The sequence below is a fragment of the Cyprinus carpio genome, chromosome A12, assembly GCF_018340385.1.
Source record: "Cyprinus carpio isolate SPL01 chromosome A12, ASM1834038v1, whole genome shotgun sequence".
Classification (NCBI taxonomy): Eukaryota; Metazoa; Chordata; class Actinopteri; order Cypriniformes; family Cyprinidae; genus Cyprinus; species Cyprinus carpio.
The window spans coordinates 2,490,975-2,502,538 of record NC_056583.1 but is presented as its reverse complement, the minus strand read 5'-3'; the positions used below and the strand labels follow the sequence as shown (position 1 = coordinate 2,502,538).

The window sequence follows — 11,564 nt, the reverse complement described above, 5'->3', positions numbered from 1 at the left end:
ATGATAAAGACTTTTTGAAGAAAAAAACAATACAAAACTAAACTAAATCAACACAAAAATAACATTAGATTAAACTAAATCTTATTTCCACGTCCAATTTAAAATACCTGGAGGTGGGGAATATTGTTATTGTTATAGCATTACTTGATCTAATTCACAAATATCTCAATTACAGTTTAGTAGAAATCAGTTGTATTCAGTTGTGTTTTAGGCACTAAAACAGTCCAATACTTTATAGTCAGTCACGTTTTTATTTTGAAATAATGAAGATTTCTGTGTCACCCCAGAATGGTTGCTGGCCCCTCCCTGGCCACCCCTATGAAAACATCCCGTCTCTGCCACTGCTGAACGTGCTCCTCCTGAACTTTGTTAATAAACATCATGTATTGCATTGAATCTGACACCTCTGCACAACCATCCCTCAACACAGAATATCCTGACTCAGTTTCAAACTCAAGTGTCCATTTCCTAAACAAATGAGGGTATGCATATAAAAATAAATGACACAATAAGTGTAATGCATGGCCCAAAATATTTAATAGCTTTGATTTTCATCCTTACCTAGACATTTAATGTAAATTATCTGCATATAATAAGAAAATTTAGCAAAATAAACAATATCTCTCTATTAAGCAAAAAGCAATAAAACTTTTTTTAAATTACACCCAGAGCAAATCCATATTATTATTATATGGAAGCCCGTTTCTGACTCGGTATAAAAAAAAGAAAAATAAAGGTAACAGTAAACTAGTAATTACAAGAAAAATATTATAATTGTTAAAAATTGAGAGACAAAATCAGAACTGCAAAATGTAAACAGAATTCAGTGAAAAAAAAGTTGCAAAAATGCAATACCTTTTTCTGTGACTGAAACAGCCTTCCATAATAAAGAAATCTACAGAAACATGTTAAGAAAACATCTCGAAAACAGTCTGCATGTCAGAAAAAGGCCCTTCGATATTACTGATATTTCTGCTTTTTCTACTATAGGTCATTATCTGTTTTTAAAACAAAGAAGGACGTTTTGAAACAATATTTGCAAGGCGAGAAATACTTTCATTGTGGTAACTCATTAAGTTCGCTGATAAGATAACGTTGAGTATTGATGTGATTTAATTTCCTAATTTAATTCTTATAAAGAGTTCTAAGTCAAGCCGAAATACAGTATGTAAATCACGTTTCATTCTCAAGCACACAAAACATTAATATCTCATAACAGAATGAGTGCAGATTATTGTGACGTGTTTGGCTGTCCTCCTGTGTCCCCCTGTGCCTCCTCCAGCATCTGCTTGTACTGGCTTTTGAAGAACCCAGCTTTTAAAAGAAGAAAATAAGCAGGAATAAAGCATTTAACAATATAGATAGTGTTGGCAGGTGAAACTGAAGGGCCAGTGATTAAAATTGAGTGTATGATATGATATACCTTATAGAGGGCCGCTGTGACGAGAGCCAGGAGCAGCAGTCCTCCTATTACACCTCCAATGATCTCTTTAGTCAGATTCACCTCCTCATACACCTCTACTTGAGTATTAATCTACATAAACAGAAACGTGTGAATGTTTAGTGCAGTCAGATGTCACACTCAAGAAGTCACACTTCCCACACAGATGTCCCATGTCAAACAATAGCTACATCATGGCTACTTAATGGCTACTTAATCGATTAATACTGTTGGTGAATTACATTACTACACTGAATTCAGTAAATATGAACTTTCAATCGAACATTTCAGTCGAGCGTGCAATGAAAGCCTTTGTTACTTTAAAGTTGGTAAGAAATGTTTTCTAAATTTTTTTTTTTTTTTAATCTTACAGATCCCAGACATTTGGATTGTAATGCATACTCGTCTCTGTCAAAATCAACAAAAATTTTGTGACTTCCTGACACTTGTACACAGTAATACAACCACACATCTACAGGAAGCATATATGTGCAAAAGGATTACGTATGCATGTATTTGTATGTGTGTGTGTGCACTGTGGCACACACACATCTATTTTCTAAAAGCAGAAAAGGGAAGAGAGTATGTAGTCTGAAAAAAAAAAAAATAGAGATCAAATTGACACAAATCACAAACAATAAAACAATAGGTTGCAGTTACAGGACTGTTCAATTAAACAGAGCATGGCTTTGAGAGCTCTTCATACATTCATTGGACTTGACATGAAATCTCACTAAATTACCTGAACAGACGGTGCAGTTTGTTGAGAATCAGAGGAAAAGAAAACATATTTGCTCTTGTCATAATCCAGAGATGCTGAACTGACCAGCTGAAAAACAGCGGCTCTGAGTCCAGTCTAAGAGAGACACAGATAATGACATTACAAAATGATGACAAAAATATAAATATATGGTCTGTTTTGTGATATGAATCTCATGTGATATGAAAGTCAGAGACCTGCTCAATCCATCCAGAGCTCACACTGCCAGTTATATTATAGAGCATCTTTTCATTCTTCATGAGAGTGACATTACAGCTGTACTCGGCACACACCGCCACAGAGCAGTTCTGACACAAACACACACACACACAAATGTAAAAAATTATGAAACTTACTAAATTAGATTTACTATAGATTATCAAAATGTCAAAAGATTAGTGAGAGATTCATTGTATTTAAACAGCAGTTATAAAAATGCAAAAAACACACAAAGGAACACAGTGAATTATTAAATAAAAGAGGAAATCAAATGCGGTAAAAGTAAAAACAAATCTCAAAAAGTGTCCTCACCACTGTAAGTTGACTTTTAATAATGTCCATAAAATTGGTGATAACAGGCTTTTTCATGTTCTCCCACTGACAGCCAGAAACCTTTAAAATTAATAAATAAGAAATTAAAGGGCACCACAGTTTTCAGCATGGGTTACATTTTTCTTGGTGACATCATCAAACTAGCTTCTGAACAATAATGGGCGAAGGATGAGATACTGTTGTTTTTTCATATTTTTTCCCGAAATTAATTAAAAATTAAAAGAATCAGTGTATGGCTTGTAATATAAGAAACACACTTGCAGACTTGAATTAGCCCAGATATCAGCATCACCAACTTTCACTGGTACTCTGATGAAAATCTTGAAAGTTAATTCTCTCAGATCATTTTCAACCTGTAAGGATAAAAATAAGAAAGTGTTATGTACAGTGTCGAAATTATGCCATGGAGTGTGTTCTTCTGTTGTAGATCTTAAAAAAGAGAAGAAGAAAAAAAAAACCTTTTATAAGATACTCAGGGTTATTAACATCATTTTAAACTAGAACCATAAAAAAAAAAAACATTACTTGATATAAAATGAACAATAACAACAATAAAATAAAATATAAACCTTGTATTTTGTTATAGCTAGTTGCCAAGAGAAAATGTATCATTTTCATTGAAAGTACGATAATAACAATCTAAAATTTAATAAAAATCTATATAGACATATTTATATATAAAAACGAATTAAAAAAAAGACAAACAATTTACTAAAATTATAACTAAAATTAAAATGAGGACAGAAAGCATAAAATATAATTTAAAAAAAATCTAATTTAAAACATTAACAAAAACTATAACAGTATAGCAATGATATTAAAATATGATTATAAATAAAGCAGATTATTTTACAAGAGAATACTATTTCAATTTTTCTACTTCAAAATTACACATTAAATTCAATGTTCAATTGTTAGTGGAATTTACTAGCAGTTTTTTTTTTATTGAAAATTGTTTCTGTGCCAAATTATCTTTTCATTGTACTCACAGATGCAGAATTTGAACTAATACCTTTATTATCTGCTGGACTGGTTTCATAAGATCCTTTTTCCCTGAAGTAAAATTAATGTAAATGGTGGAATTATCATGCCTGTCATTAAAAATGAAGAAAGTCAATTACAACATTACAGTATAGAATAAAGAAAAATGTGGTATTGTTTATTATTTATGCAGAAACATGGAGCAGAGCACTAACCTTATCATGGGAACATAGATCACATATTACACAAAAATTCTCTTCTCTCAAAAAAACACACTCACAATAAAATTTTTCACATCCACCACTATAAAAAAAGGATTTTTTTATTATCACCACCATTTATCAGTTAAACATTATTGTTAAAATGTTGATGTGAGCAGCCAGAGCTCATGGTCAAAAACTGTTTTGCATTTTTTGACTTTATTCAAACAACTTCAAGCACACAACAGTCACACAAAGATGATGTCATACCTTTTGACCACAGCCTTAAATGCCGTATTTCCGCCCAGTGTACTTTCTTTATTAATACTGTATGTAATCGCAAACACAACCTAGAATTTGGATAAAAATGCCAGAATATGAAAAATAGGACTGAATGTTGGACTAGTTAAAAGATGGTCATTTGTCAACAGAACATGAAATTTAAGTTGACTGGATAAGAGTGTCTGTTAACAGCTTTGAGTTTAAAAACAGTCAGTAAATGAGTGTGTATGTTCACATAAGTGGGGCTGCACAGTTAATATTTTAATAATGATTTCTCTTGATTAATTAACCATAATTGTTACGATTCTTGCCTGGTTATTTATCCTGAAACCATTTATTTTTTATTTTATGTTACATTTTACATTTACGTTATCTTGTATTAGTAATAAGCCTCCACTAGCTTTCATGGTTGCCAGATGTCAAGAGTTTAAAGGCCGCTTGTACTATTTTCTGCAACTAAATCTGTGAGCAAACCTTCTCAATGACAAACTGTAATAAATCCAAACCTCAGTCTCTGCTATACTGTTTGCGATTGCAGTTGCTGAATAAATGCACAATGACTGTGTTACAATAAAATGTTTAAAAAAAAAAAAAGTTAAAAAAAAATAATAATAATAAATAAAGACAGAAAATGATAAAATGTTTTTTTTTTTTTTTAAGTTAAAAAAATAATAATAATAAATACAGAAAATTATAAAATGTTTAAAAAAATTAGGACTTTCAATGTTTACAATTTAAAGAAAAAAAAAAAGCCAGAATTGTGAGATGTAAACTCAAAATTCAAAAAAAAAAAAAAAAAATGTCAGAATTGCATGATGTTAACTCGAAAATCTGAGAAAAAGTCTGAGATATAAACTCTGAGATATAAAAGTTACAATTACCTTTTATATATTTTTTTCCATGGCGGAAACAAGCTTCCGTAGTTTTAGCTTTTGAGAGAAGCCTCTTAATGTTTTACCAGTTTGTATAATGTATAGAGAGAGTGTGTTAATGTATATGATGGATATAATGAATCAGGAAAGCAGACTTGGATAAAATAAACCGTGTATGAGCTGATGTTCCCTTAATTTGTGCTCACATGAACGTGCAATTCTTCTGATGAAATGTAAAAAGAAATGTCTTAATTAATCACAATTTTTGAGCAAAAGAATCATTGATTCTCAGTATTACTATTATCGTGCAGCCCTATACACGAGCAAGTTTCAGTTAGTGTCACGGGTGTGGTTGTTGACCTGAGAGTTGCCCTTGAGGATGGGTTTACTGATGTAGCAGGTGGTTTCTCCTAGTTTAACTCCTTGCACACCATCCAGAGACACACACTCCGCTCTGCCCTGTTTATACAGAAAGTGTATAATACATTTCAACACACATTTTATTGCATCTCCAGTGTTAAATATCCAAATTGCTTTGGAAATATCATTGTTGTAATTATTAACTTTTAGTTTCAGCATTTGTACCCTTGTGTCTTGCTTTACCTGTTTAGATGTGATTCTCCTGTAGGAAAGTCCAAAGGGGTAGTTAAGGCTGAAGAATGTGTTGTATGAGTTTTCTCCTCTGTTCTCTACAAACACTGTCACATTGATCTCCTGCATGATCCCAACCACTATATTTGTAGCTCTGGATCACAGAAACAAAAGAGAGATGTCAGGATAGTTTGGAGTTATCTATCAATATTATAGTTTAGAAAAAGATCAAATGATTTGCTCACCCAGAGAAATTGAAATCCATTCTGATGTTATCGACACATAAATTATCAGTTCCACAGTCTATCTCAAAATCTAGCTGTAAAACAAAGTGAGGGCACAGAAAATTTCAAGAAATGCTCGTATGAGAGAAGGTTGAAACTTTGAAACTGTTGGGTTGTTTGCAAAGAGCTGTAAGAATGGAAGAACCTCAGACACTTTGATCTCCTAAGATATGGACAATACAAACACTGTGTATTAACATACAGGCATCTGTTTCTAAATCTCACTGAGAGAAGATGCAGGAAAGCGTCTTTCTCACCTTTGTTCCTATTCCCCCATTTACTTCCCTTCACTCAGCTCACTCAGAATGGTCAATAGCATAACATAATGTTCTAATTGAATGCAAGTACTATTCACAGTCATGTTTGGTATCATTTGAAATGTCTCAGTGTGACTGGTACAAAAGTCTCAATCTTAAAAGAAGTAGACTTAAAGGTAAAAAAAAAAAAATCCTAAAAGTTTAGAGAGATTTTGCTCACAGTTGTTGGGCCAGTTAGGTGGACCTTACAGAGCTGATGTTTATTGCGTGTTTCTGCATTGTTGTTGTTGTTTCTGCTTACTATGGTGGCCACTAGGACATATTAAAGTAACATACCATATTTAAAGCCAAAAATACCTTCCCTTGATTTTTGCAATATTTGGTATAGTAAATCACAATCTCATTCATGATCTGTAAGATACTAAGGTGAGTGGACATACTGAAAAAAGTGCATAATTTCTGCTCTTAACTTTTAAAAGGTTCAGTAAGTGATTTCTGAAAATCGCTGTTGATTTTAAAATCACCAAAACAAACATGCCCCTAGCCAAAAGAATCACAACCAATCTTAATACCTCCCCAAATTCACAAACATGCTATGCAACACAGGCAACTCCCCCATCATAACTGGAAAACACCCCTTACTGGTGTTTGGTTACAAGTGTGTTTTGTTGCTCGGTCAGATCCACTTTTAACATTTTTTCTCAGAAATCGCTTACTGCACCTTTAACTTTACACACATGAACTCTTACACTGTGGTCTGTGCTGGTCCTTATCTCTGCATTGAGTATTGGTCTCAGGTTTTGCATTGCTCTAGATGGAAGACCCTCAAATGTAAAATTTAACTGATTGGACAACGGGTTCAGAGCATCTTCTGGACAAGCCTGGTGAAAACAAAACACAAAATTATATATGGGTAACTCCTGTTACGCATTTGCATCCACCCATAATATTTCTTAAAGGGGTGCTATTATGCTTTTTCACTTTTTCAACTTTATTTAGTCTGTAATGTTGCTGTTTGAGCATAAAAATATCTGCAAAGTTACAAAGCTCAAAGTCCAATTCTAAAAGAGATATTTTATTTAACAGAAAACGACAATGAATGACTCGTTTGGACTACAACGCATATTTTCCAGGATTTGTGATATCACAAAGATCGATGAATGGGACGAGACCTGGTTGAGCTGCACTAGAGAAGGCAACGAGTGTTATCACTATGTCGGAGAATTGCTAGTTTGACAAACTTCAGAGTGGTTACAATCATCCGGGTTTAAATCACGCTCAAATTGATTTGATTTTGACGCAATATTTACACTGAAGCTCGCAGCAGGCGGCTATGGTAAGGGGCATGACATTTCCCGACCAGGCACGAGTCATTACAATCACAACACACACTGGCCCAGCTAACCCATCACAGAACATTTCCTATTTCAGAAGACGGGCCTTCATTTGATACAGGAACTATTCAAGCTGTTCATGCCAGACTTGGGGAGAGAGGTGTTTTAATAATGTAAAATATGTGAAAAATAATGTGTTTTTTGAATAACCTAGTATGAGAGCCTGTTCTAGTAGTAAAAGAGCATAATAGGACCCCTTTAAAATAATGAATAAAATGTTAAACTGAACATTTTTAGTTTTCTTTTATTGCTGCATCACAATTAAGTGCTTCCCAAACCTGTCCTGGAGGCCCCCCTGCCCTGCACCTTTTGTATGTCTCCCTTATCTAACACACCTGATTCCACTCATCAGCTCGTTAGTAGAGACTGCAAGAACTAAATTGGGTGTGTCTGATTAGGGAAACACACAAAATGTGCAGGGCAGGGGGGCCTCCAGGACAGGTTTTTGGAAGCACTGATTACATGAAACATGAATTTACCCTTTTAGTCTCAATTTCAGCCTCCAATTATCAGATTCATCAGACTGAAAATGGCATTTACATTTGATGCTTACCTCTATAAAAAAAGCATGACTTTTGCAAACCCTCTGCAACCCAATGTTCATCTCATCACTGAAGAGGCGGTTTTTGGGCGAGAAATAAGCTCGATATTTCTGTCGCTTGGCATCTAGCGTTACAGTGTAATTAATATTTGCAGCCAAATCTAGAAAACATGATTGATCGTAAGAAGTCAAAAATATAAGCAATGCAACAAAGTGTGAGATTTTAAGAGTTCACCAGAATACTGCAAACCTCAAGCAGAATATATGACAATGTATACACAGTTCTGTCCTGAAACTCTAAATGGCGCAGGCACATAGGTCCTAACTCAATCTGATATAATCACGTCATTATTCACATGGCACATCCAGTTGGTTGTTGTTACATCAGCAGCCAATGTGCTTGCTGATATTCAAATACTTGTCTTGGCCAATGTTTGCCCAAGCAGTTTGCAGAAGTGTTTGCAGAACTGAAATCAATATCTAAAGATAACTCTAGCTAGGCTCATTGGAAATATGTGCCTCTTATCTACAGTATATTTCAGCAAAACTCAAAAAGCATACCGATATGTATGAAGCGCTGCAGTTTCCAGTTGAAATGAACATTAAAGGCAGTAAAACACCAACATATTTCATTCCTTTTCATGCAAAGTATGATTTACAGGGCCAGAGTTTCGATTAAGAAAGCCAAATTACTTGCAGATTATTATGTTATGACTTCAAAACAATTTTAACATGCTGCAAGACTTGAAAACTGATATTTATGAACACTAGTATCACATATACAGCTTCATATGTATGGGTTTTCTAATTGAGTAGGTTTGACCAGTAGCTCATGCGACACGGCGTTGCACTTGTGAGGTGAAGACCTCTGGTATGAATCCTGTGAGGCCTTGTGATCAGTAAAATAATCCATGTGACATCAGGGGTTCAACCGTAATATTATGAAGCTACAAGAATACTTTTTGTACGCAAAAGAAAAAAAATAACGACACAGTTGAACCCCGATGTCACATGGATTATTTTACCAATCTCCTTGATACATTTCTGGACATTGATCATGGTAGTACCCTTGCTGTCTATGAGAGGGTCAGAGAGCTGTCAGATTCCATCAAAAATATCTTAATTTGTGTTCCGAAGATTAACGGAGGTCTTACGGGTTTGGTATGCCATGAGGGTGAGTAATTAATGACAGAATTTTCATTTTTAGGTGAACCATCCCTTTAAAATGAAAACAATCCTCGTCTACACTTGCATCTTAACTGCGTGTCAGAAACGTTCTCCGTTCACACAACCCAAAACGCATGTCACATGACCATTCATGCAGGAACAGCAATGAGCATGATGTCATTGTTTACACGGTCATCAAAGATCTGCAGAGCAAATGTGGGCAGCCACGCCATCGAATTCAAAAGTCTCTGTTTTGATCCGATTACACTGAAATACAACCCTGGATTTTTCAAACTAAAACAGGGTTTGCAGTAGGTGTGTGCCATATCATACCGTCCACGATAATACCGGTATAAATTTTTACATAATAAAAAAAGTGTCATATTGTGATATCAATGATATAGCGATGCAATCGCGAGAGAGTATCGCGAGAGAGGTCCTAGAGCATATTTGAGCACACACTCTTAAGTCACTCTTGCAGTATTTTGAAGTCATACACTGATCAGTCTGCTTCAAGTCGAACACACAGCTGCTGCTGCCACCTCATGACATTAGATTGCCAGCTACAATCACAAATAAAACGTTGTTCCATATTTTTTTCTATATCGTCATAAATATCATCGCAAATATTCTTGAAATATTGTGACATAATTTTGAGGCTATATCGACCACCCCTAGTATGCAGCATTTTTAAAAGTCTCCATTTTCGAAAATACCGGGGTAGTGTAAACGACAGGTGCAACCGGAGCAAAAGTTATGCGTTTTAAAATGAAAACGCACTAGTGTAAACGTAGCCTGAAAGTTTGGTTCGACAGAACAGCTCAAACCCATATAAGGAAGTTAAAATAGCATAGTTGCATCAGCGAATGCATTTTTATATCACTTTTTCATTTTTATATCACCTTTTCATTCATTAACACTATAAGGTCGGTCTAGGGTTGAGTTTGGTATAGGGGTTATGTTATTTCCCAACACTATAGAACTAGACATTTGAAATCTAAACTGCCGCAATACATACAGTACCTGAAGCATCAAAATAAAAATGCAGCAATATGTGCTTGAACCAACAAAATAAAACGCACGGTGTAGCACCACTCACTGGATATATAACTCTGAAACTGCTGTGCAACGTGCAGTAAGGTACATAAAAAAGAGTGTTGCAGAAACGTCGCCACAAGCATGTATTTCCAATGAGCCATAGGTTGGAACATTTTTTTATACCATATCACAGTCATAGGCCACTAAGCCATTCGGCATGGTAGCCCAAGCACACAAAGTCATAGGCTGCTAGATTAAAACCATTTTAGTATGTAATTACTCTATGAATAAACCTCTTATGCGATTGTTGTATCCACTCATGGTGAAGCACACCATCAGGCTGTTTTTCAATGGCATTGTGCAGTCTGTTACACCGGTTGGAATCTTGGATGGTTTGTAAGATACGTTGATGTCCAAGAGCATGATGGGTCTGGACCTGAATGATTCACATATAACACATATATAACACATATGAATGACCAAGACTGAATCTGTGTATTTGTATATTAAGAATTCTTTATAAAACAAAACACACCTGAGAAGCAGAACTGCTCCCATGGACCCTACAGCAATATCAGGAAGGGTGTCTCGAGTCTGGTCTAGAGAGGACTGGCTCAATGAAATCCCAAAGAACCGCAAACCTGGTCGCACAGAAGAACCAGCAATCCTCTGCCATCACACATAGGGAATGAAACAGATAATGAAAATAACAGATTGAGCCAAGTGTGCCAAAAACCCAATAGGTGTGTTTGACTTGAAGCAGCTCCTGAAAAGCAAGGCCAAAACATTTATTTGGTGGCTGGCTGCATTATAGGTCATTAAACCTGCCCTCTCCATGAAAATGAATGGGATTTGAGCCAAACTGAAAAATCTAATTACACTTCAAATAAATTTTCCCCAAGGATGGTTTCAAACATTTAAAGGGTTACTCCATCGCAAAATCAAAATTTTGTCTGATTCAGCCGCGCTGTGCTAACTGCTTTCAAGCAAAGCGTAAATACACGTAAAAAACGTATCATTGTGGGACGGCTGCTCAGGTTTGTCAAACTGGCGCTACACTGATTTGGAGAGTAATAATGACAAAATTTTGATTTTGCGGTGGAGTAACCCTTTAAGGTAGTTCTTATCAAGCCGATGTATGTTTTAATTAGTTATTTGATGCTATAAAAATGGGGTGTGGCATCATGATTGTGAACTTGTGATT

At 35.1% G+C, this 11,564-nt stretch overlaps 1 pseudogene; it reads right to left on the bottom strand.

Annotated features, from left to right (window-relative positions):
- Window positions 1–513: 513 nt before the first annotated feature.
- LOC109044921 overlaps window positions 514–11,564 on the bottom strand; it is a 45,601-nt pseudogene continuing 34,550 nt past the window's right edge.